Genomic DNA, 26361 nt, shown 5'->3' on the forward strand with positions numbered 1-26361 from the left:
ATTGCATATAAAGTTACGAACTTAGAGATGATTTTTAAAAATTTAGAGAGAATTTTCATTAAGAGGTAATATAGCTTCCAAATCACTGAAGAGAAAATTAACAATAAAAAAATTAATTAATCCAGGTAATATGGAGTAACACTGACCATAATTACCACCCTACAATAAACCACAAAATGGATAAAATATATGAAGCAATGATTTTTAAGACACTTGAAAACGATCATCCACTAGGACCTTGTCCTGCCACCTCTATGCCAAGGCTGCTAGGCCTCCTACTGCCATCACCAATAATGTCCACCAAGAGGCGGCATTTCCTTCCTCTGCTCCTACTGCAGAGCCAGTCCTGAGCAGTCCTTTTCCAGGTTTTGGCAGGCAGCTCCCAGAAGTGCTCTCATAGGCCTTGGTCCCTTTTAGCCACCAGCAAAGGGATCAAGGATTATCAGTGAGCATCCTTCCTCATCCAAGACCTAGGAACCTATCTGACTTCTGAGCAGCCCTTCACTCTTGTCTGCTGTCTGGTACTCTCCGCCCAGCTTCCCGAATCCCCGGCTTGGGCAGCCTGCACGCTGGCCACAGCCCATCAGAATCTGTTCCCCCGCCAAGAGGCCACGCATGATCGTGAGCAGGGCTCCAGGCCTCTGGAACAGCGTGGCTTGGACTGCGTCCTGGTCCTGGGCTCGCTAGCTCCATGTCCTTAGTTGAGTCAGTTAACATCTCTAAGCTACAGTTTCCTCATCAGTGAAATGAAGACATAATCAATATGGAAAAAAAATCAGAATCTGAGGGGGAATAAATTTCTGGTGATTGAAGATTATTTTAATTTTGAATTATACAGCAAAGGACATCATACAATTTTTATTACTTCATAATTCTAAAGGACAGCTTCTACTATTAAAACTAATACATGCACGTACACACAAACACACGTGCAGACACACTGGCTCTGCTCCACATACATCCCCACGGGCACACACACATGGAGTCATGTAACACACACACACTCATAACATACACACAACCACACACGTTCTCAGGCGCACACACATACATAACATACAGAACCATATACATCCCCAGGCATGCGCATGCAAACACACACACACACAGTCATGTACCACACACGTCCCCAGGTGCGTGCATGCGTACACACACGTCTTACACACTTTGGCGTTATTCTAAATCAATTTACAATTGAGGGTCACAGTGTCCATTGTTTTATCCACTCAGAAGATCCTGACTTTGGAGCGTGAAGCAGGAACCCCTCCTCTCTGGAGATGGTCTTTACCACTTACAGTCTCAGTAGAGCTAACATAACTGCTCTGGACCTTTGGAAGTGCAGGGCCAGAGCATACCTGGGAGCTCACATCCTATATATGTAAACATGTTAAGTGCAGTAGGGTCTAATCTCCTGCCTTTACAAATATACATTCATTATAAGGGGGAAGTCCAGGTTCAAATTTAGAATTCCCAGACACAGGGGAGTCCGGCAAAGAAAGTGAGCGTGTGGGGAGAGCTGATTCCCAGTCTCTGATCACTAGCCTGACCGTTTTCTTCCCAATGCTGGGTCCATCCCTTGCCACAAGGGGCCTTGGATGTGCACAGGGGGACACACAGACCTCATGTCCGGGCTCTGCTCATACCCTCCATGCAAACAGCTATGCTTTGGCCTCTCTGTGAGTCCTAGGAATCTGAACTCCGGGGAGAGCTGATGCAGGCACTAGAAATGGGTCAGGGGCTGCTGAGACAGGGCATTTGGGGTCCTGGGTTTCTAGAGCACAGGGCGGAGCCAATGACCATGTCCCCTTGGCCCTGCTGACTCCACCCCATGGAGGCCATGGCCAGAGGAAGTGTCAGGGCCAGAGGGACCCTCTGTAGTGCAGGACCCAGGTCAGAGGGCCCCCTTGCCGGGGTCTAAGGGCAGAAGCCCCAAGGAAAGGTCTGAGGAGGCTGTAAGGTATCTTCATTCCCATTAATTAAAAAAAATAAAAGCATACCACAATCGTGGGTGGAAAGGTTTTGTTACAAGGGAAGGCACTTGACAATGTCTGGCCATAGAGGGCTGGTAGGTTTGCCAGGTTGAGGAACCAAGATGCCGTTAGTCTCCAATGGGTCTAAACACCTCCTGAATTCCTCCGGGTGACACTGAAATGCAGTGAGACACGGAAACCTCTTAAGTTGTTAAAATCTTCATGGTGAGCCATTCAACTCTCTCCTCATTCTTGGCTATGAAAGCACGATAAACACAGGCCAGAAACGCATCAGCCTGTTGGTTGGTTCACTATCCGCCTGGTGCTCCCTCTTGTAGGAGCTTTTATCACATCACCCAGGGCTGACCCGGCTCAGGATTATAGCTGATTTTCAGCACGTGGCATCACTTGCTGGTGACACGAATCAGGCAAGTTAGCCACCTCCAAAATTCTGAGGCTCCTCCTGGGAGGAGCCTGCAGACCCCCAGTCTAGCCTCTGCACCACAATGCTCCTTATTGCCACTCCCATCTTGCTGCCCTGGCCTCTAGCTCTGACCAGAACCTCGCTGGATTGTCGATAAATGTCACCCATATACCACGTCTAAGCTTGGGGTCCAGATGTGACCATGGTTCTTATTTACTTCCCATCGATTGATTGATCTTTGTGTAATCGTGTTGGCAGGAAGGCCATTACCACCCTCTTGAGGCCTCCTCGAGCCGCCTCTGTGTATAAATGTCCTAGCACCCCAGGGGATTGGGTCTGAATCCTGGAACTCAGACAAGATGGCACCTGGAGAGACAGGAATCCACTCTTGCCATGGCTTCTGCTGAGGCTCGGTGTGGCCATAAAAACGGATCCCACAAGCCCTGACGTCACTTGACTCGCTGCAGGGATGCTCCCACACTGCCCCGTTCCCCCCAGAGACTGAGGGCTTTCTGCTTGTTCCCGAAGGCCCCAGCCCCGTGGGGGCACCGGGTCCAGTGGAGCATCCAGCCTGGTTCCCCGCCAGCCCTTAGGGCCTTGGTGGGGACTGGAACATCAACTACCCTCCCCTTAGGGACCCGTTTGTCTTTTCCAGCCAACAGACCTAGGTCTTAAGCACTTTAACTCACCTGAGGGTGTTTTCCTCACTTCAGGGGCAGTGAGGACTGGGCTTCTTCACACTCCAAGAGCCCCCGGTCTGGATGCAGACAGTCTGGCTCTCCCCCCAGTCCTGCAGTTCCCGGCCACACCTGCTGCTGGTCACAGTCTGTGCTGTGTTCTCTTCCAGGACAAGAGGTGCATTCTGACCCCAACCCCGCCCCCACCAGCGGTGGCAGAGGCAGCGGACAGGCAGGTGAGCAGGGGCCTGAGACCATCTCCGAAAATCAGTGCCCCAGAGGCCGCTGGTGACTAGAGGGGCCACGGGGCAGAAGGCAGCATGGGATGGGAGGAAGAGGAAGGCTCAGGACAAGGAGATGAAAGGGGGAACAGATAGCACTGTGAGGACCTCGGCCATGAAAGGGAAGAAAAAAGATAGTGACAGCTGAAGCGGTGTTGGCGTTAAAAGCTGCGGGCTTTTTCATTTAATTTTATTAATTACCATTACATATAGTGGCATATTTTTATTTGATTAAAGATTAGGTGCCATGCCATATAACAGGATACAGTATGTTATTATTTATTAAATAATACATAATAGTAGATATACTACCATAATATGTTCTGTTTATTTATTATCAGATAGTATATAATACGTATGTAGGTATTTATAAACATAATATATAATTCATGCATCTATATAATATATAATACATAAAAATGTAGGATTATGATTAATATATTTTATAACAAGATTACATAACAATAATGATGTAATATTACACATTGTATGCCTTGGTTCATGACACAATCTCACCTTAGGTGCCTTTGAGAAGTATTTATGTATTAAAATTAATATTATAAGAAACAGTTGTGAACCTATCACCCAGCATCAGAACAGGACTATTGACAGTGACATACTGTGTCCTAACCTGCACTTGGCCTCTTCTCACAGGAAGTAACCAGCATCCTGAATCCTGGCTTACCCTTGCCTTGTGTTACTTTCACACACACAACACTTAAGATCAGTTAAAACAAATGAACTGCAGGTACATGCAGCGAAGTGGATGAATCACCCACTCTATGTTAAATTGAAACATAAGCCCTAGAAGGTAGGCGATAGTGTGCTATGCTTTTAACTGTGTATATATATGTCAACTAATCTCACTGAATTAAGAACTACAGCTAGAGTCCAGGTGGGAGAGGGACAGATAAAAGATGAGGTGAGAAGATTTGCTGCAGGTGAGCGAGTTCCTTTCCAGTGACATGTCATTCTCTCTGAAGCAGGAGGGAAGACCATCTGATGGGAGTCAGGGAAGAGACAGAGGGAAGCTTAGAGGTGTGCAGAGAGCAGAGAATGTTGACACCACTGAGTGATAAGTGGGGAAATGTGCTCACTAGAGAAATCCTGGAGGATTGCCTGGCAGTGGCAACACGGTGGGCATTGATTTGTAGTCTTAGAAACCTGTGCTGGGAGAGCCTGCTGCCTGCAGGCTCAGAACAAATAGAGCTGGGTGAACCGAGATGGAAGTCGGCCTGGTGAGGAACTGAAAAGGTCAAGGCTCAAGGGGGTTTTGTTTGTCATAAAGAGAGTGCTGACTGTGGATGCAGAGCTGGAAGGTGGGGTAGTGGAAGTAAGAGGAATGTGGACAGGCAGGAAAGCAGAGGAGTCAGTGCATGATGCCTTAGTGAGGGTGAATGAGGGCCAACGAGGCTGGTGGAGAAGCAGCTGGATGGCTAGAGGTGGGCACTTAAAAGAGAGAGGCTAGACCTGGGGTGGAGACACACCCGGGTATGAGCCCGTGGGTAGGGTGAATGGGGGGTGGCTGGCTCAGGCTGACGGTGAAGAAGACCCTAAAATGAACATACTGGGTGGTGGAGGGAGAATGAACTTTGACGTCTTGATGGTAGGAGGCGAGGCAATACAGAGCTGGTGGTCCAGGTGCTCCTGACTGAGGCAGATGAGCAGGGAGGCCAGGGTGGCAGGCACTGCTAGGAAAGGATCTGGGTTTTCCAGGTGCTCCCAGGAGAGTAGGAGCAATCATCTGAAAGGGGAAAGTGAGCACAAGGAGGCAAACCCAGGCTCCTTATCAAACGGGGGGTGTGAGGGGGCAAAGTGTCAACTCCAGAGATGGTGGGCCAGGAAGCAGGGACCACGGGTGAAGTGAGGGGACACTCAGAAAAGAGAGGGAGAAGAGTCTTCTGGGTGTAGGGGAAAGAGAGGCCCCAGGACAAAGTAGCACAGGGGCACATTGATGAGGATGGACTGGCTCTATGGTGACACTGCAGGGCTGGCTGGATCTTTGTCCTGAGGGCTTAATTTGGGGGGGGGGCTGCTGGCCTCACGAGGACACCCCTCTCAGCAGCCTGGACAGACGCTCCCGTTCTTGAGAGCTGTGTGGCCAACACTGTTCTCGGAGGGGCTCTGCCTCCATCTTCTATCAGACTTTCCTGCCCAGCCCCCGTCCGCCAGCGAGGGAACCTGGGCCTTGCAGCTGTTTCCCGTGGAGGGAGACAGGCTCCTTGGAGAAGCAGGCTGATCTTACTTTTCTCCGTAACCCAGGTCCTAGCAAAGCTCCAGTGTGGCCCATTCAGAGGATCAGATACTTAATAAATTAACTTAAAGCAGTAGAATAGCAGAGCTGGAGGAATTGACCACTGAGCTCACAGAATTCACTGCCCATACCCCCATTCTACAGATGAGGAAACAGAGACCAAGCGGTGAAACAGCCTTGGCCAAGGTCACGCTGCTCCTTAATGCTGGCCTGTGTCGGGCATGCCAAGTGATGAGCTGCAGTGAAAGGCCTGAGAGGGGGCTCTGGGGCCAGACAGTTTGGGTTCAAGTCCCAGGTCTGCCATTTACTAGCTGTGTGATTAATGACTGTCCTTCCTGTAAAGTGCCACCTCATTGGGTTGTCGTGAACACAGAGTTCCTGGAACAGCAGGACAGAGTTCTGTAAGGGTTTGCTGTTGCTTTGTTTACTATTATTATCACCAAGTGAACCCTGAAATGAAGAACAAAGACAGCAAGAATTTTTATTTTAAAGGATTTTAAAATCCGATGATGAATGTTTGATTTAGTCTATTGAAGTCTGCATTTGACCCTTATTAACAACTACACAATGGATGACTTTTGAGGAAATGTTGCTTCATGTCTTTAATTCTCACTAACGACACAGGCTATTCAACAGGAAGCAGCTTTTTTCCAGGAAGAGGGACAAAAAGTTAACAAAATCTCGGTACCTCTCGGTCCCCAGTGAATTGGTTGTGACCTGTCAACCCAACTCTGGGGAACTGCCCGCTCCTCCTGGGCTTGCTGCACTGCCCCGCGGCATCCAGGGGGCGCTGTACGCCCACACGAATCCAGTCTCTTGGTTCATATCTTTGCTTCAGATCCCTCAAGGACTGCCCATGCCCCAGGGCCCCATCTGCCCCGCCAGCCTCGCCTGCTGGACTCCAGGACACCATCCTGGGTCTCAACCATCCTCTCCTCCTATGCCCGCCCCACTACTCTTCACTTTGTCCTTCAAATGTGGGCTCCTGTGGCTCTCCACCCAGCAGGGGTCTCCCTGTCCTCCACCTCGGGTAACTGCATCGTCCTGCACGGTGCGGTGCGTAGCAAATCCTTGTGGAGTCAGGAAGAATACAGAACAACAGGTGCTCAGAGGGGCTGCCTTTCCCACTGCAGGGGCCCTTGAGAGCTTTCTCCCGGCTGGTTATTCACAGGCGCTGAAGCTGTAGAATCTCGATCTCACCAATTTAAAGTGCATCATCACTAATTACAAAAGCAATCATTTTTTCAGTAGCAAAAGGACAAAAGACTTTGTGCCCCGCACCTCCAACTTTCTTCCTCCGCCTTCAGAGGTGATTCTCACTCTCTGGGCAAGGGTAGAAAGCAACACACAGAATATTATTTTTCAATGTTTTCTTTCCCACTATGAAGATTGCTTTCCCAGAACCGATGAAGGCAAGGATGGTTTGGCTTCCCTGCACTGAGGATTCAGAGACGCAGGGGGGGAGGGGAGTGGGGAGATAATTCAGCATTATTGAACCAAACCGAGACATTAAAAGTTTCTATTCTAAACAGAAAGAAAGCAGGATGCTATACAAACGGGAAACCATAGTTGGAAATGCAATAACGAGTTACAAGACAATAAACATGAAGATGGAAAAAAGAAAAATTACATCAAAATACAAAAAGGTGGTAATGGGAGACGGTAGCATGAAAAGATAGATTTTTTTCTCTTTCTTTCTTTTTTTTTTTCTCATTATTCTTAGGATGTGTTGGAGCCTACGTGATTATCAGTCTAAAGGAAATAGATATAGTAATGAGTTGATATACTTGAAAAAATAGATAACCACAAATCGAAAGCATACAATAGAGTCGCAAAAAAAAAAAAAGAAACAAGCTCAAAATTGCTTAAAGACTTAAACATTAGACAAGACGCTATAAATCTCTCAGAAGAAAACATAGGCAAAATATTATTTGATATATATCTCACCAATGTTTTCCTAGGGCAATACACCCAAGCAACAGAAATAAAATACAAAATAAACAAATGGGACCTAATTACACTTATCAGCTTTTTCACAGCAACAGAAACCATAAGCAAAACAAAAAGACAACCTATGGAATGGGAGAAAATTTTTGCAAAAGATGAGACTGAACATGGCTTAAATTCTAGACTATATAAATAGTTCATACAACTTAATAAGAAAAAAAAATAAACAACCCAATCCAAAAATGGGCAGAACAACTAAACAAGCAATTCTCCAATGAAGATATACAAATGGCCAATAGGAATATGAAAAAAAGGTTCAATATTGCTAATTATCAGAGAAATGCAAATCAAAACTACAATAAGTTATCATCTCACACTAGTCAGAATGGCCACCATTCAAACATCCACAAACCACAAATGCTGGAGAGGCTGTGGAGAAAAGGGAACCCTCCTACATTGTTGGTGGGAATGTAGTTTGGTGCAGCCACTGTGGAAAAGAGTATGGTGAGTCCTCAAAAGACTAAAAAAAGACTTATCATTTGATCCAGCAATCCCATTCCTGGGCATATATCCAGAGGGAGCCTTAATTCCAAAATATACCTGCACCCCAATGTTCACAGCAGCATTGCTTACAATGGCCAAGACATAGAAACAAACTAAACACCCACAGACAGATGATTGGATAAAGATGTAGAATTTAGATATAGAAGAATATTACTCAGTCATAACAAAGAAGGAAATAATGCCATTTACATCAACATGGATGGACCTGGAGATTATCACACTAAAGTGAAATAACTCAGACAGAGAAAGACAAGTATCATATGATATCACTTGTATGTGGAATTTTTAAAAATGATACAAATGAACTTATTTACAAAACAAAAACACACTCACAGACTTAGAAAACTAACAGGAGTTTGGGATTAACAATTACAAACTACTATATGTAAAATAGACAAACAACAAAGATTCACTGCAGAACACAGGGGAAAATATTCAGTATCTTGCAACCTTTAATGGAAAAGAACCTGAAAAAGAATAGACTATGTATATGTACAACTGAATCACTATGCTGTATACCTGAAACTAACAAAACAGCTGTATATCTGAAACTAACAAAACATTGTAAATCAACCACATTTCAATTAAAGAAAAAGATAAGTTCTAAATACCTTTATTCAAAGAAAATCTTCAACTCTTACCTCTTACGGAAAGTAAAATGGGAAGCTTGAGCAGGACCAAATTATACTGAATGAGAGGTTACATACCGTCTCCAGCACGTGGCCCATGCTACACACACATCGTGTTTTCCTTCAGGTAAGAATGGCCCTTACTGCCCAGGGAGCGAGTCCTCCTTAGACAAGGCCTGTGTGGCAGTGGCCTTCTTGTCACCGCTCCATCTCACCAGGAGGCCAGGATTTTCAGAGCGGAGGGAACACATATCTCATACACTTCAGATCTATTTCCTGAGAAAAACTATGGAAAGACCAAATTCACCTGCAGTGCGGGAAACATGAGCAGGACCCCTTAGCAGACCGACAAGCCCGAAGCAAGATGGCCTGATGTTCACATCAGAACCAGAACAACAACCGTCTGGCCCCAGTTAAACGATCACCATCTCCCCTGCAATGAACGGTTGGTACTCAGTGTCAGGGATGTTTCTGTTGAGACTTGAGAGATCAAAAAAGTCAGACCAGGGAATCCGGACCTGGTGGATGTCCAGGCTCTGCCAATGGTAGAGGCGGCCCCAAGGGGGTATCACCAGCACCGATTCCTCCATTTTCAGCAGGGTCTTCAGGAGGAAGGCGATGTGGATACAGACGCTCCTATGGAGGCTGAAGCCCTCTGGAGGGTTGACGTCACACAGAAGGTACCTGGCAGGGAGCAAAGGAGAGCGGGTCTTCAGGGCCAAGCCTCTGCACAGGAATCCCGGCTTAGATAGAACAGATACAACGGGAATCCCTGCACAGCCCATGGCCTACAATCCAGACACATTCAGCAGCTTCTGGTTTGTATAGTGGAGGCACTGCCCACCCGTCTCCATGTGGCCAATTACTTCGAGTCCGGGAGCACATGCAGAAGACATCTTGGCATCTGTCTAACAACGCTAAGTACCTGACTAGTACCTGAGCACACGTTCTCCAGGGGCTCTCAAGCTTCTTGGCCTACAGACCCCTGTACACTCTTAATTACTGAGGATTCCAAAAGGCTGCTGTTTATGTGGGTTAAATCTATCAATAGTTCCTGTGTTAGAACTTAAATAAGAACTTTAAAAAATGCTTATGATTTCACTTAAAAATAATAACAACCTACTACATGTTACCATTAATACTCTTAAGCAAAAAATAAGTATATTTTTCTAAACAAAAATCATTAATGAGAAGAAGAGCAGTGATTTTAATTTCTGCAAAACTCTTTTGGACTGGTGAGTTCTGAATTCTATCTGCCTCTAAATTCCCTGTTTTGTGATATCACAGACCAGGTTTTCCCTGGAAATCCCCACAGGAAACTCGGGAGTGCAAGAGTGTGCAAAAGGCAGGTGACATACAGGCGTTTCTATCAAAATAGTCTTGCATCTCAGGGGCCTCAGACACACTTTGATAACTGCTGCCCTACCCTAGGCGAGACTCTCCTACACAAGAGCCAGGCAAGGGTCCTGGCTTCTTTAATGAGTTATCGCAGCCACACTCCTCCCTTCTCTGTGTTAATGTTCCCACAACCTCCATTACCGCAGATGAAGATGTAATCCTCAACTGGGGCCTCTAATCCCAGAAGACTGCCAACTTTGAGAGGGAAGGCCCATCTACCATCCCTACACCCCGCACAGTCTATTTTGAGTCAAGCCCTAGATAACTGCTAATCGGCAATGACCCTTGTCTTATTCCTGAGTTTTACCGAAGGAGCCAACATCTGGATGGAACTGAAATTTCCCTGCAGATAAACAAGGCTGATAAACCACCCCATTCCAACATCTGATTCTGGGGCTCTTCAAAACCCGGATAAGGCCCCGCTTCATAAAAGTCAGGTCCTCCGCCTGCCCTTCCCGGGGGTTCTGGGAGGCCGCGGCCAAGCAGGGCTACCCGGACTCGCGGTCCCAGCCCCAGTGCCCGAGGGGGAGGAAAGCCCGAGGCTGTGCCCCAGCCCTGTCCTCCCCGCCCCAACCCGCTCCCTGGCACCACAGCGCCTCCCCGGCAGCCACACCAACCCGGATCCCACCCCGGTCCATGTCCACTGGCCCCGCCAACGGCGCGGCCGTACGTTTACCGTCTGTGGGACGCCGCCCCAGACAGGATGTCGGCCTCCGACTGACCAGGCAAGAACTAGTCGCCCAGGCGAGCAAGCCGCCAGCCCCAGCAGCAAGCACCGCCATGGTCCCGGGTAGCTGCACACTTCCGGAGCCCGCTGCCCGCCCCAGAAGCTCACACCGGCCCGCGCAGAGCGCGGCGCATGTAGCCATGGCAACGCCGCGGGGCCCTCCTCTAGCGCTTGCGTCTGTGTCCTCCCGAGGCTAGACGTGAGAGGGCAGAAATTGCGGAGCCAATGGGAGCCAGGGCTCGGCCAGGACGGGGGCTGGGGGGAGGCTTATGGGGCAGCTGGGCGGGGCCGGGGCGGGCGGTGCCGAGCAGACGTCCTCACCTGCAGCTGGCGCCGGCCGGATGCTGGGGCGGTGCTGCCACCAGTGGGCGGGGCTGCGGGGCGGTGGGGCAGCGGGGCGGGGGCACCCTCACCTGTCCGTGTGTGTGGCTCAGCCTGGGCTCCGCGGCCTCCCCTTGCACCGGACGTGGACCCAGGCTGCCGTTGGGCAAGATAGAGGACTGAGCCAAGGCACAAACGGCTGGCCAGGTAGGGCACCTGAAGTGCAGATCCTCCAGGCCCGCTGCCGGCCTTGAATTCACGCTGCTGGGCAGTTTCCAAGGAGACGGGATCTGTCCTAAGAGGGGAGATAGGGCAGGGGTGCCAGATGCCGGGTTAGGTGCAGTCTTACAGGCTAGCCACGGTGAGAGTGTTCAGAAAAGCCCCTGTGTTGGCGGGGCTAGGAATTTGGGGTATGGGGTGGGGATTGTGTGTGCCATGCTCTGTGGTCTCCCCAAGAACTCTCACCCCCAAGCAAGGGACCCTGCTCCCTCCACCATTCACTGCACCCCCTGCCTTCCCCAGCACCACTACCCCTGCCCCCGGAGTGTCCCATGACCTCTCCCCACACCGGGCACCGTCCCTGTTACAGGTACTGAGGTCCTGGTGGTTCCAGCCCGAGGGTGGGGGCTGTATCTGACCAGTTAGGATGCCTGGAGCTTTGTATGAAACCTCAGAGCATAATGCAGACGTGCACAGAGGCCCCTCAAACAGGATTCCCTGCATGGCCCTCCCACCACGGACCCACAGCGCAGCTGCCACATCAGGCCAAGCCTGCTGGAAGACCGCTGGTCCCTCTCATCCTGTTCCTGATCAAGAGTGCACCGGCCACACTGCTGGGTATTTAGGGGGCCTTAGAAGAGCAGCTGGTATTTTCATGGGCAAATATTTGCTCTTTTGGGAAGATTTCAGTGCAAAGGGATGTAGGATATGCTTTTTCTGTTGCCCTGAAACTGGTGACTAGGATGCAAACTTAAGTCAAAACAGGTTTTAGAGAGAGCTGCAAAATATCTAACCCAAAGATCACTGTTCCCCAGCAAAGGCAACACCACCTGGCCGGTGGGGTCCTGGTCCCTCATTCTGGAGGTTGGGGTTTGCACCCTCCAGCTGGGACAGAGCCCGAAACAGCTCTGAACACGCTCCAACAGGCTTTCCCAGCAAAAACGGCCTTTATTTTGAATCTGGGTGAAGGAACCAGCTGAGACATCTGAGTAAATCTTCCTGGGTGTAACCAGGCCTTTTATGCTGAATGAAAGAGCGGCTCTCCACATGCTAACTTCTTAGAACTGAATGTGTGTCAAAACCTTCATGCATGTAGCATGTTGGGAACAGCGTTTCATGGTGAGGGGAACTATAAAACTTACATGTGTATGGGGAAGCCCTCACTCCAACCGGCTTTTCCTGCGCACACTGCCTTTATTTCGAAATTGGCTGTTGCTGAGAAATCTTGGTAAGCTTTCCTAGGTGTAACCATGCCCATTATGCTGGACGAAAGAGCGGCTCTACACTTGTTCACATCTCAGAAATGAATGTGTGTTGAAGCCGTCATTCATGTAGCGTGTTGGGAACAGTTTCGTGGTGAGAAGAACTATGTAAATTACATGTCTATGATGAAGCAATTGCTCGAAATGGGTATTCCAGCGCATACTGCCTTTATTTCAAAACTGGCTTCTCAGAAGACCTGTGGTCTCCACTGCAGGTCTGTCTCCAAGCTCTGGGCCAGCATGGTGACTCTGCTCCCCCTGTCTATTCTGGGAGGTCTAGGGGTCCTCCATGGCCCTTCCACCATTGTTTCTTTTGGAAACACCCCACAGATGAAATGGGCCTGAGAACAGGAGAGCTGGATGCCAGCAGCCACTGCCCAGTTTGTGGCTCCTAGGAGGGGCATCTCCTCTCTGTGGGCTCTGATCTCCCCTACCCTCTCCCCTACCCCCACCCCTCTCCTCCTGCATTTCCCGATTGATCCCTGGATAATGGTCCATACCAGGAATGACCTGGGAGAGGTTTTATGAGTCCTTAAGGGAAAAAAAAAGAAATCTTTAAACAAATTACTGAAAGTAACTTCCAGCTTTCCCGGGAAAGCCCTCTTTCCAATGTTTAAGGCTAGTTGACAGGGTGTCAAATTGCCTAACCACTCACATCTGAGCAACTGCTAACTCTTTCCAGTTCCCCGCAGCATCCACCTCTGGCAGCTTGGCCACAAGAGGGCAAGAAAGCTCTTTCCCCATGCCGGCTCCAGCGTGGCTTTGGAGGCAGTGGAGGCTGAGAGAAAGGGCCCCGCCCTGAAGTTTGGGGGGCCTCCAGCCACAGCCAGAGGAGCAGGAGTTTTCAGAGTGCCCCAGGAGGGAAACCAGGCAAGGCTGCCTGGCCCAAGTCTTCCCTGCCCAGAGAGCCCCATGAACTGCTTTGGGCCCCACTCCCCATTTGGGCCCCCTGCAAAAAGGTACCACGGGATCCACACCTGAGAAGGCAGAAGGATGGCCCTTTGGCCTGGGGTCCCAGCAGGTGTGTCCTGTGATACCTGTGGCCACATATCTTCCTTGTCTCTCCAGGTCAGTGAAGGGTCTGTGCTGGGCACCTTGGTGCTCAGGAACATGGGAACAACTCTAAACTCAGAAGGACAGAGAGACTCTGCCTGGAAGCAAGGATTCCAGGGAGACGCCTTGCCCAGAACTGGGGGACTGTGTGCTGAGTAGACTCCTGGAGGCAATGTGGGGCTGTGGGGTCCTCATCAGAGAAGGGAGCAGGTGTGCTTTCCGGGGGTGGAGCCCTGCTTTGTCCAGTCATGTCCTTGTGTAAGACTCATTTACAAACACCTTCCAGTCCACCTAGGGGTGGCCTCAGAGTTGGGGGTAGAGGAGGAGAGTGAAGGGTGCAGACTTAGGGCCCCCTGACCCACCCAGGGAGCCAAGGGTCAGTGGGAACATCGTGGGAGTCTAGTGCAGGGGTGGAGGACGAGAACTAAGAACATGTCAAGTCATGCAATAAAGTGACCTGTGATCACGAGACACAGGTGGCTGTACACCAAAGGAGGGAGATAGAAATTTAGACCCAAGCTCTGAGAACCTTGAGAGGGGCTGGAGGGTCCCAGGAGCCCTGAGGAACAGCTCTTCTAGGGGCACAGATATCCCAATAAACACATTTCTCATGGATGCTTTTTGGGGTGCAGAGTGAGTTACCAGGATCCTAAAACTAGTATGGAATCCCACCCCCTTCTTCATCACGATTCCTGGCAATAAATTGCTGTCATTTGTTCCTGGACATGCACAGGGGAGGTGACTGCTGTGGTGGTCACTGCAGGACTAGAATCTTCTGGTGTGGGCTCTGTGACCACAGAAACCCAGGGGGATTTCTTAACGGGAGCACCTGGAGTCCATGCCTTCAAGGACCACCCTCATGGGATGGCCAATGATCCCGTGGTACCCAGGTCACCAAGTGACGAATTTGTGAGGTTGCCTGGGGTAACCTGGGGACATGTAGGTTTCTGTGGTCAGCACGTGGGCCCAGCACTGCGGGATGGTCTGCACAAAGAGGGGCCTGCCCTCCTGATGATGGCTTCTAACACCTGCAGGGAAACTGCTCCCTGGGCGCCTGGAGGTCCATATTGAGAGCGTCCTGCCAGCCATGAGAGATCACCTTCCCCTGATGCAGAGGCAGACCTCTCCCCCTTGAGGCCCAGTGGACACCTGGCTCAGGTCCCAACTGTGTGCCCTGGACACACAGAGCCCCAGATCTCTGGCACAGACTGGGGTGTGGTTGTGTCGGGGCAGAAAAGGCCCAGGTAAGGGGCTCATTCAGGGACAGAGGCCACTCTGCAGGGATACTGGACCTGGCAGCAATACACTGCTTCAGAACTTACCTGGGCTGGGTTTCCAAGCTGTGGGATGGAAGGGCCTCTCCTTCCTGCGGTGCAGTGGGGGGAACTAGATCCATCGTCAATATCAGCCCTGAAAATGGAGGCTGCACTACATCCATTCCTGGAAAGAAAAATCAGGCCCCTCCAGTCCAGGTGACTCAGAAAGTCATTCAGCAATGTTCGGGGCCCCCAGTTTAGGCTTTGAATTAGAGCTGAGCGGCTCAGGAGGCCAGATCCCTGTCCGTGGCTCCAGGAGTAGGCTTTCTGCTTGGGGACAGGATCCTCACAAACACCTGTGTCTTTGTGGGACTTTCCCCTCTGACCAGCTGGGAGGCAGGGTGCAGTTGTGGGAAATGGTGTTTCCATGAGCAGAGGGCCACCAAGTGGTGGGGGCACAGGAGACTGTGAGAATGAGTCCCGCAAAATTTCTGGAATCAAAAAACTGGCAAATGTGAAAAAGTGCATAATTTGTTTTATCGAACAGGCTGCTTATGTACGTTTGGAGGGCCAGGTTCAAAGACTCTGCATCCATCCAGGACAATAGCATCAAGAGAAGAACAGACAGAGCAGAAGGAGATCTGGGGTTTCCCCCAGGAATGAGGTGGAACAGGGATTTCTGCAGATTTGCAAGGCGTCCCCTACCACTGAGCATGGGGTTACAACCCCACGTGACTACCGTCGTGTTTGGCTTGGGCTCTGGATCTGGCCTGCTCATTTATTCTTCCAGCTGAGTTCCAGAAACTCAGAGGGTGGACTTTGAGGGGCTGCGTTTGGAACCTAGTGAGGAGCTGGATGGTCCTTTATATTGAGTCCCTTCAGCCTAATCACCGTAGCTGAATCCCAACACCCCCCAGGCACCCAGGGTGGCTGTGGAGGGAGAGAAAGCCTGGCAGGCGACCTAGGGGTCCCACTGCTCTGTCCCTCCCTTGTCTTCATTCCCTTTCACCCCAGAAGGTGTGATTGTCTCGTGTCATGGTGGCCGCCGTAGTGTCCCTCCCAGCAATCTCTCTTCTCCATCAGGTGGGGTTCCCAACCCCACTCAGCCTTCTCTCTGCATGGATGCTGAAGGACCAGGACCACCTGAATTTCTGAGCTTGAGCAGTAAGGTGGAAAAAAAGAAACCAATGGAAACAAAGAAACAAGTTATTGTGGCAAAACTGCCCACCACAGAGAAGCTGCCCTGAGTGGAAGGGAGGGTGTGGGCATGCCCATTTGTTTCCTGTCTCCCAGTGCTCTTAGCTTTCTTATTGCAGACCTGCATGGTTACAACAAAATGATCTGCAAAACTGAAAATATTTACTCTCTCGCTTTTACAGAAAAGGCTGGTCAGCCTCTGGTCCGGTACCAGGCAAGTGATTGGAGTCCCTTTCCAGTTTGGAAACATCTGGGCAGGCCCAGGTTTGCAAAAGTCTTTAAGAGTAGTTACGGAGTTTTGCTTCTAAAATTCTTTACGGCTGTATATACTTCTGAGATGCGGTTGTGCTGTGTAATTCTGAGCCGGGATTTTCTCAAACTGTTTCTCACTTCTTATACCAGACATTCCTAAATTCCAAGGGGAACCGTATATTAAGGAAGCCATGGAATTTAGGAAAAGGATACAGATCTCATTTCCTTTTAAACATCAGTGTACCTCCATCATGGCAGTATTGGTTATGAGTTATTGATAGGGGAATTAAATAGTAACCAGATTAATAGAAAATAGGGGATTTTAGGTACACAGTTTCATCTTTTCAACATTTTTTGTAATATTTGCAGTTTAAGATGGCCATTCCTGAGAAACAGGTAGCCTCTTAGAATGAAATAGCATTTCCTCTGAACCATACTTAATTTTTATTTCGTAGACAGCAGGAAGGGTAATCACACATCACACATTTGGGGACGTCAAAGAGAAAATGTAACTTTCTGGGAGCGCACTCCCCCATCTCCCCCTGCTCTTTTCACTGTCCCATTCTCCCTGGAAGGCTCTTTCTTATCTTCTTCTCATGGCTCCAGTAACTCTTTCTTCCTCCTCATCCCTCAGCTGATAAGGTTACTTTTCTACTTTGAACAAGCAAACAAGCCAACAGAAGAGAAGTTTCACAAGCAACTCCCAGCACATCCGCTCACCTAGTGTTGTCTGTGACCTCACTCTCGGTGCCCCACCTCTTATTACAGGTAACATCGAAAGCCAATTCCTCGAAAAGTCCACAGGGCCCCATCCCTCCCATCTTCTCTGGGTTGTCACTCCCAAAACCATCCTCTCTTTCACTACCTCATCTATTTTGTTCTCCTGCTAGTTGGCTCCCATCAGTATATAAACGTCCATCTTCTTAAAAGAAACAAACAGCACTCCTTGACCCTAATTCACCCCCACCAATTGCCACCCTGTGTCTTTGCAGCAAATATTTAAGGAGTTGTTTAAACTCACTGTCTGCATCTTCTCTTGAGCCATCCCCTTTTACACCCACTCTGGCTCTTCCCCTGATCCCTCGCTCTATGGAAACTGCTCTGTCAAGGCCATCAGTGACCACACGTTGCTAAATATAGTGGTCAATTTTCAGTCCTCATCATGAGTAGACCCTCGGCAGCATTTGACCCAGCTCTTCCATCCCTCCTCCCCCGTGTTCCTGCTTCACTTAAACTCCAGCCCATCGCTCAGTCTGTTTTCTGCTTTTGGTCTACTGGCTGGTCCTTTGCCAATGTCTCCTCTTTTTCCCAAACATACACTGTGGGTGTGCCCCAGGGTTGGCTCCTGGGCCTCTCATCTCTCTCTCTGCTATTCCTTTGGTGGAAGCAACCCAGCCTTGGAAAGTGGCATGCCATCAATTTCTCGATTTCTCCAAAACTCCCTGATTTGCCCTTTCCATCTGGACCTTTATCCCTGAGACTCACATTCTTTTTCTTTCATTAATCTTGCTTTCACATTCATACATATGTTCTACTATGTAATTACTTTTCCCAATTTTGTATCAGTAAATATATATATCATGTAAAATGCTCAAATCTGTATTATTTCCACTAAGATGCTTATTCTAACTTAGAACCTTTCTGCATTTCTGTATTTATGTGGAAAAAGCGAATAGCATTTCTACAAGCCTCATAGTTAAACAGTGTGTTTGTTTGGGGCTATTATGTAACATGAAATAATGATACATTAACATAGTCCTTTTTCATTTATTTTTATGTAACACCAAGATGAGGTTTTTTCACTGAACACTGGTTTTATTGAAATTTTACCTACGTTATGGACAGTCAGTTTATGTGAAAGCCCTCATTTCTCCCCTTTCTGATATATTTTCCATTTGGCTATATATAACATATACCTTGGCATGAAACAAACTTCCCAAATCATTCACATAATACAATTAATACATTTAAATTATATTTTTTAAATGTTAAAAAGAAAAAGAAAACAGACTCCTCTACCTATTAGGCATTTCTGTGGCAATATGTAATACACACCTTAACCATGACATTGAAGAACTGAGCTGATACCAGCCCCTTTCCACCTGCTCAGCCCCACCTTGTCCCATCCCTTGTGGATGGAGAGGACATCCCTCCCATTGTCCAGGTCCAGATGTTGGAACAATGTTCTTTCTGTCTTTCTCTTACACACACAGACAGCAAATCCAGCTTGTTAGAAAATTCTGGGTATTCTGTCTTCATTAACCACCTGCTCCCTGCTCCCCGCCCTCCTAAGAGCCACCTTCAGCCCTTCCTGGACACCAATAGCCTCCTGTTTCCATCTTTGCTTTCCTACAATCTCTCATCCACACAGAGTCAGAGGGAGCCTGCAAAACATACATTGATGGGGTGGGTTTAGTTCAGTGGTAGGGCGCATGCTTAGCATGCAAGAGATCCTGGGTTCAAAAATGATTATAAATCAATAAAAAATGTTAAAAAAAAAAAGAGATCCTGGGTTCAATCCCCAGCACCTTCATTAAAATAAATAAATTACCTCCCACAAAAAAACACAAACACAAAAGCTTAAGTTGGACTATATCACCCCTCCCCTCAAAACTCACTAAACGGGTCATCATTTCATTAGGAGCCAAAGTCATCACAAAGGCCTCAGGACCCGGCGTGCTCTGCCTCTCTGCCCACACTCTCCCCCTCACTCAGGGGGCCTCTGACTCCGGCTCTTCCTTCTTCCTCCGGATCTATTCTGCTTCAAGTTCATTACTCCGTGAGATCTGCCAGGATTGCCTTATTCCCTCCTGCCTGCCTCCCACCCCACCGCCATCACCGGAGTTTGCTCATATCACTCTTTTTTTTTTTTTTAATTTTTCCAAGCTCTTACTACCCCCAACATGCTGCCTGTTTCCTCTACTAAAACTCTGAGCCCCCAGTGATGGGGAGTCATGTCTATTTTGTTGACTGATAAAGCCCGAGAACCTTGTGAATTGGTCTAGTTAGGAGATTCCCGTACGTAGTAGGAGCTTATACACATTTGCTGAATGACTGTAGATGCCCTGGTCCAATCCGATGGAGCACTTCTGTGTCCTGCTCAAAGAATAACTGTCCTTTCCACCTGAGAGGGGGTGACAACTTCCTTGGTGATCAAAGGCAACATCTTTTTGCTTTATGCTGTTAACCTTAGGCGGGGAGACTGGGGGATCTTCATATATATTTTTAAATTTGGTTCACTCTGCAGTTTGTCTTTGGTCTCTGTATAATTTTGAAAAACTCTTTATGAGTGATCATTCTTCCATCAGATTGAACAGGGTCCAGGGGGAAGGACCAAGCCTGTCCCATCGGCCATCCTATGTGTCATGTCCTGGGACCCAGTGGATGCTCAGCACGTAAGTGAACAGACTGGAGTGAGTGAAGAAATGGGAGCATCTCCTTATTGTGGTGGCTGCTCTCTGTCAGATGCCTTGAGATTTGAGGAAGGGTTTACAAGTGCGGAGAGGGGAGATCAGGTCCTCTGTGCTCTTCCTGAGTGCCCTGGCTTTACCCATTCCCCCAGCCCACTCTGGGCAGCCAAGTTGAGGAGCTGGGCCACCGGAGGTTGTGCTGATCAATAATCCACCTTCACCCCAAGTCCGGGGGGTAGGGACCCCTGGTTGTAGTCTCTGGATTCAGGTCCTTGGAGGAATTCCTCACTGAACTATGTTTTGGACCTTTTATTTTTCTCTATAACCTCCAGCTGAAGAAGATTGTCTTAGACACATGGAAGCTGAGGACGCCTACTGTCCCCTCGGAACCCAGGTGGGGCTGGGAGTCTGCTGTTTGTATAGCCAGTGGGCTCGTGTTGCTTTGGGCATCCCTGTGTCTGAATTCCTGCAGTACACTCGGTGGTAAGGAAGGGGTGCCTGGCAGGGAGGGAAGTGGGTCGGGAGACTGCACAGCTGGGGAGATGTTAACCTGGGGTGTGCAGGAGCCTGCTGATGCATGGCATCTCGGTTCAGGGAACTCTTCACGCTCAGAGGGGTTCCCACTCCCGCAGGGGCCATTTGATCAGGGTGCTGGGCTGTCAGGGGACCGCAGGGGTCCCAGTGAGGATTACAGTGCCTTCAGGCAATGGGAAATGAGGGGTCCAGCGGCACTTGAATTAACTGTGCACCCAAACCCAGCCCCCACCTCTTTCAGCCTTTATCCTTATCTGCAAAACTGGAATTTTATTAACCATCCCGCGGGGTCGTTGATGGGCTAGGACAGACTAGACAGTCAAGAGCTGGAATTCCTCTGTCCCCTGATTGTTTTCCTTCTTTCTGACTATTTGCTCTCACAAGCGCAGTCTCTCTGTCTCTCTCTCTTTCACTTCTAACTTTCTCTCATGCTCTGGTTTCATTTGACTTCCAACCACCGCCCCTCGCCAATCCCCAGATGAGTGAACTTGATTTCTGTGTGTCAGTTCCAAATTCCCAGGAAAGATGCTCTGTCTCCCTCTGGATCTGTTGTCCAACCCATCAGTTGTGGCCAGATGAGGGAGTCCCTCTGGGACCAGTGGAGGGTCTCCGCCCAGCCCCCCAGCCACCACTTTGGGAGCACATATCTCTCCAAGGAGGAGGTACTGGCTGTGACCTTGTGTCAGTCAGTATGAATTTATGTCTCCTCTTGCCCCTCCTTCATCCTCCTAAACAAAGATGAAAATTAAACACTCCCGGGATTTGTGTCATGGAACACGCAGGGTGGGGGCTAAGGGGGCTGGAATCTCTGCTGCATTTAAGGGACTACAGTGAATCCCCAATGAGAGCCTGCAAAGGGAACACCACCACCCCCACCTGGCACTTATGGTGCTGAGTCTGAGTGATGTTGAGCTAGGCTTCTGACCACAGCTCAGGGGTCTGGTCTGACCAGTTAGCCTTTGAAACCAACCAGCTTTGGATTCCTCAATCCCTCCCTGAGGTTTTACCTGAACCACCAGCTTCTGCATCTCTGAAGACAGATGATGAGGACCCTTCACGTAAGCCGTTCGCACAGCCCTGTGCAGGCCTTTGTGCTGCACGTTCTGCCCGGCGAGATAACTGAGGTTGGTATTTTACTGATGTTAGAAATAGTCTGGTTTCCCTATGTACTGTTTCACTGAACAAGCAACAGAAGCCACCTCTCGCTGATAAAAGCAAAAAGGGACTTAATGAGAAGATGCTGGGAGGGTGTATGGATTGGCCAGGACCGGAGCCAACCCAGGAGCTGTAGGAGGTGTTAGGGAGCCCCAGGCACCAGGCCGGGCTGGGTGCTACCGGGCCCCCTGCCACCCCAGAAGGGACCCCTCTCCACCCGACCCTCCACCTCACTCACTGCAGGTTCATATCCCGGCAGGGCCAGGTCACACTGAAGCCACCAGCACACACCTCAGTGGGGGAGTTGACACCGTCTCAGCTGAGGGCGTGCCCGGTGTGGGGAGAGGCCCAGTTAGAAGAAGGCGGTTCCCCTACTATTCCGAGTTAACGTGCAAGTCAGTGCCCATCACTCAGGAGAGCCAGGCTGGACGGACCTCATTGCGGTGACTAGGCCGTCTGAGTTCACTTAATACTTTCTATGTTTGAAGGCCCTGGAGGGAGAAAAAGTGAAGTTTCTAGAACTTATTTTGTGTTTCCCATGTACCAGGTGCGGTAAGCAAGCCACTTCAGACAAGACCCAGAGCAACCACGTTAATAGGCCACGGAGCAAGTAGTGCAGTCAGGCCTCTGTGGACCCGAAACCCGTGTCCCCATCAGCTCAGTAGTTACCAGTGGAAACTGGGGGGATTTATGGGACTGTGTGCTCCTGTAGGGGCTGGGATGTGTGTGTTTAAATCCACATCTTCAGAAACTCGGCTAGAACCACAGAAACTTATTGCACGGAGGCAGAGGAGGGGAGGATTCCAGCCTTTGTTCCAGCTCGTGTGGAGCTCAGAAATTTCTCCTTCTGTCCTGAAAACACCAGAGCTGAGGGAGCTGCAATCCCACTGTACTTCTTAGATCCCAGAAAAATGAGGGGAAAATCTGCTCCCAACACAGAGAGGCAGCCAGGCAGGCTTGGCGAGTCACAGCTCCCAGGGCAGAACCCGCTTTTGTAACAACCCCCAGGGCAGGCAGATTTAACAGGTCCCTGAGGCCAGTGGAAATCTCAGCGTGGGGAAGTCCGAGTGTGACAACTCCAGGGGGCCAGTCAGAGGGGCCCCCTGCTCTTTTTCATGCATTTTACCTCCAGGACCGTGTCCTGTTCTCAGAATGAAGGCCTCAGAGGATAACTCCTCATGCTTCCTGCCTGGAAAGGAGAAAATAACTCTATTGAAATATACCCAAAACATTCTGTTTCATTTGGGGAAGTTGTTTTTTGTTTGTTTGTTTTTTTAATGAGAAATTATTTTACCAGAGCCTAACCAACCTGGGAGAAGGGAAATCCCTTCTGTCTCACCCAAATTGGGGTGGGGGGAAAGAGACACACTTGTGGAGGTCACAGCTCAGGGCATAGGCTCAATGAGAACTAATCACAGGACTACAGATGCCCTGCTCTGTCCTGCTCCCCCAACACCTTACCTCCATGTCAGTAGGGCCCCTGTGTAATAACAGGAATAAAACTAAAAGAAGTAAATGTCTCAGGATTGTCAAGGGAAAACCCAAAGACAGTGGGGAGATGAAAACAAGGACACACAGGCTGTTTTAGCCTCTCATACCAATAGCTGTAGCAAACTACACACAGCCCATCCCAGTAGATAAACAGAAAACCTCACAGAAGAAATTATTTATTTTGGTTCTCTTACCCAGTGCATTCCATGGTGCATCCTCGCCTAGAATTGAGTGGAAGCAAGTCCATCTCAGAAGGGACATAACTGAAGAGGGATGGCTTTCCAGACTCTGATGGGCAGCGAGAGCTGCAGCCTGGGTGAGAGCATGGTGAGGGGTGGGGTAGGGGGTGGGCTGCCTTCTTCCCCAAATAAGGAAACTTCCTGAGGCCAGCACAGGAGGGAGGGCCATGGGGTGGAAGCAGCCAGACTTCTTCCTGAGAACTGATGGGATGCCTCAAAGGGACCATTCAGGTACCAAAACTGGGCCGTGAGTGTGGGAGCCAGTCGGTCTGACTCAGAGCCCAGGACTGAGGTGGGCGTACAGCAGGCCGGTCTTACTTGGCTGGATCCATTTCACTTCTCCGAAGCCCTGTGTAAAACATGAAGCGTGGACGGCCTGTTGAGCACAGCTCTGCCCTCAAGACCTGTTTCAACTCCTCTCTTCCCGGAAAACAGCATCTCTGAGCCCGCCCTTGGTGACCTCAGAGAGATCACCCTAGTGGCCCAGGCTAGTGACCGGGAACATGTACCTTCCTGCAGCCAACCCCAGACGTCCACTGATGCATCATATACTGGCAAAGATGTGAGTTCCTGTGCATTGGTCTAACAGCAGAGACTCTGCCACAGGCCCAAGAGGTGGTGTGTGGGACATGCAGAGGTGCAGGAGTGTAGGCAGTGCAAAAGTGTAACTGGTGACAGGGGTGCAGGGGCTGTGGAGGGCGCAGGCAGTTCAGGGGATGCGGGGGTGCAGGGGTGCAGAAGTGCAGGCAGTGCAGAAGTGCAGATAGTGGCAGGGGTGCAGAGGTGCGGGGAGTGTAGGGATGCAGGGAGGTGCTCAGGCACGTGGCCAGGATTAGAAGGCAAGTGCACATCCTCGCAGTCAGCCTGACCCCGGGAGGCTAGTCCAATCGTTTGGGGCGGCGGAGGCGGCGGTGCGTGGGAGGCTGCCCGGGCAAGCCGGTCGATTTCTTCTCTTCCCTGCAGCCTGGCCTAGGGGGGACTTGGCCGCTGGAGATTCGCCAGATGTTGGACTCCAGGTAAGCTTGCTCCTGGGAGGTGGGGCGGTTAGGTCAGGGGGCAGCGGCAGCGACAGGGGGGCGGAGCGCGGCTGCCTCTGGCGAACTGTTGGAATAGCTGCCTTCTCCCGGCTGCCGGGCCTGGGAGCGGCCTCTGCTGCCCCTGGTCACCGTACACGCCTGTCCCGCTCAGCTTGCTGAGTGGGGACGGTGCCATTAATGTGCGGGGCCCACGGGGTTAGGGGGGCTGCCGCGCGGAAGCCGGTCAGTTCGCTCAGCTCTCCCCCGCGGCGGAGCCAGTGGCAGCTTCTGCTGCCGTAGAGGCGGGACGCCGGTCTCCAGGTGAGCTTGCCCCTGGGAGGCGGCGGCGGCGGCTGCAGGGGGAGGGGGTCCGTTCCAGGGAGCTGCTCCATTTCTTCTGTCCCGCGCGGCCTGGCATGAGGGCGACCTCTGCCGCCGGAGATTTGCCTGCGGTCCGACTCCAGGTGAGGTTGCACCTGGGAGATGGGTGCGGTGCAGTCAGGGGGCTGGTAAGGTGGTGGCTGCGGGGATAGGGAGGCTGCCCCGGGGGAGCTTGTGTATTAGCTCCCATGTCTGTGCCGCGTGGCCTGCAGGCGGCCTCTGCTGCGCCAGGTCCCCGGACACCCCTGTCCCACTTTGCCTGCTGGGGGCGGGAGGCAGGGTAGTCAGGGTACACGGGTGGCGGGGGTCGGGGGCCTGCATCGGGGGAGCGGGCCCATTTGCTCCCATCTTCCCCGCGGCTTGTCCTAGGGGCGGTCTCTGTTGCCCTGGGTTACGGGACACGTGTATCCTAGTCGGCCTGACCCCGGGAGGCGGGCGTGGTACGTTGGGGGTGGTGGCAGCAGCGGCAGGTTTTCCCATGGAGCCGGTCCATTTGCTCCCATTTCCCCCCATGGTTTGCCCTGAGGGCTGTCTCTGTTGTCCCAAGTTCGCCGGACGTCCATCTCCAGGTCAGCCTGCTCCCTAGAGGAGGCCACCGTGAGGTCAGGGGGCAAGAGAGGTGGCTGCTTCAGGGGTAGGTGGCTGCCTTGGGGAGCTGGTGGATTGGCTCCCGTCTCCCCGATTGCCTGGTGTGGGAGTGGCCTCTCCTCCCCCAGATCACCAGACACACCTGTCCCATTCAACCTGCTGGGGGAGGGGTGCCCTGGGCGGTGCCTTTAAGGTGCGGGGGTGGCGACGGCGGGGGTAGAAGACCTGCAGCGCTGAGCCTGTCAATTTGCTCTCCTCTTCCCCGCTGCCAATCCTGGGGGCGTCCTCTGCTGCCCAAGAAGCCGGATGCCCGTCTCCAGGTCAGCTTGCCCCTGGGAGAAGGGCGCGATGCGGTCGAAGGGCAGAGGCAGCTGCGAGGTCCGGCTGCCCGTCCTAATGGGGCCACTTCTTCTCCTCTCCACTGACCTGGCCTGGGAATGGCCTCTCCCGCGCAAGATTCGCCTGACACCCCACACCCGGTCAGGTTGCTCCTGGGAGGTTGGCGCGGTGAGATCAGGTGTTGGAGAGGAGAGAGTGGCTGCCCCTGGCGAGGTGAAGGATAAGCTCCCATCTCTCTGGAGGCATGACGTGGCCGACCCTCGTTCCCAGGTCACGTTTCTCCGGGTCATATTGCCCCGGGGTTGCAGTAGGGTGAGGGGGCGGCGGGGTGTTGGCTGGGGTATGGAGCCTGCCGCTTGGGAGCTGGTGGTTTAGCTCCCATCTCTTCCGCAGCTTGGCCTGGGGGCAGCCTCTTTTGCCCCAGGTCCCAAAGCACAGTTTCCCTGACAGCTTAGCCACTGGAGGTGGGCAGGATGTGCTGAGGGGGCGGAGGCAGCTGCCAAGGCAGCGACGAAGGGGGCTGTCCCTGGCCAGCTGGTCAATTTGTTCCCATCTCAACATTTGCTGTCCCAGTTTCGCAGGACGCCCTTCTCCAGTTTATCCTTCTCCTGGGAGGTGGGCGCAGTGCATGCAGCCCAAGGTCTGGGCTCTCCCCTGGGGAGGGGCAGAAACCTCTTGTTCTCCTTTGTCTTTATTCTTCAGCAAAGGGGTTACTTGACCCAATTCTTAATTCTGAGGAAGTGTAGCCTGTGTTACGGAAGAGTTGCTGGACAGTGA

At 50.9% G+C, this 26361-nt stretch overlaps 2 long non-coding RNA genes across 2 annotated transcripts; one reads left to right on the forward strand and one right to left on the reverse strand.

Moving 5' to 3' along the window:
• Positions 1–8373: 8373 nt before the first annotated feature.
• Positions 8374–11134, reverse strand: LOC135320522 (uncharacterized). The gene is made up of 2 exons (XR_010379691.1): positions 10821–11134; positions 8374–9430 (listed from the first exon to the last, which is right to left on the reverse strand). It is a non-coding gene; the product is annotated as an uncharacterized LOC135320522 (long non-coding RNA).
• A 149-nt stretch (positions 11135–11283) lies between these two features.
• LOC135320524 (uncharacterized) lies at positions 11284–23880 on the forward strand. The gene is made up of 9 exons (XR_010379693.1): positions 11284–11399; positions 14761–14970; positions 15530–16443; positions 17066–17199; positions 19740–19826; positions 20174–20324; positions 21376–21499; positions 23220–23337; positions 23608–23880. It is a non-coding gene; the product is annotated as an uncharacterized LOC135320524 (long non-coding RNA).
• Positions 23881–26361: the final 2481 nt, after the last annotated feature.

Source organism: Camelus dromedarius, unplaced genomic scaffold (genome assembly GCF_036321535.1).
Source record: "Camelus dromedarius isolate mCamDro1 unplaced genomic scaffold, mCamDro1.pat HAP1_SCAFFOLD_171, whole genome shotgun sequence".
NCBI classification, from domain to species: Eukaryota; Metazoa; Chordata; class Mammalia; order Artiodactyla; family Camelidae; genus Camelus; species Camelus dromedarius.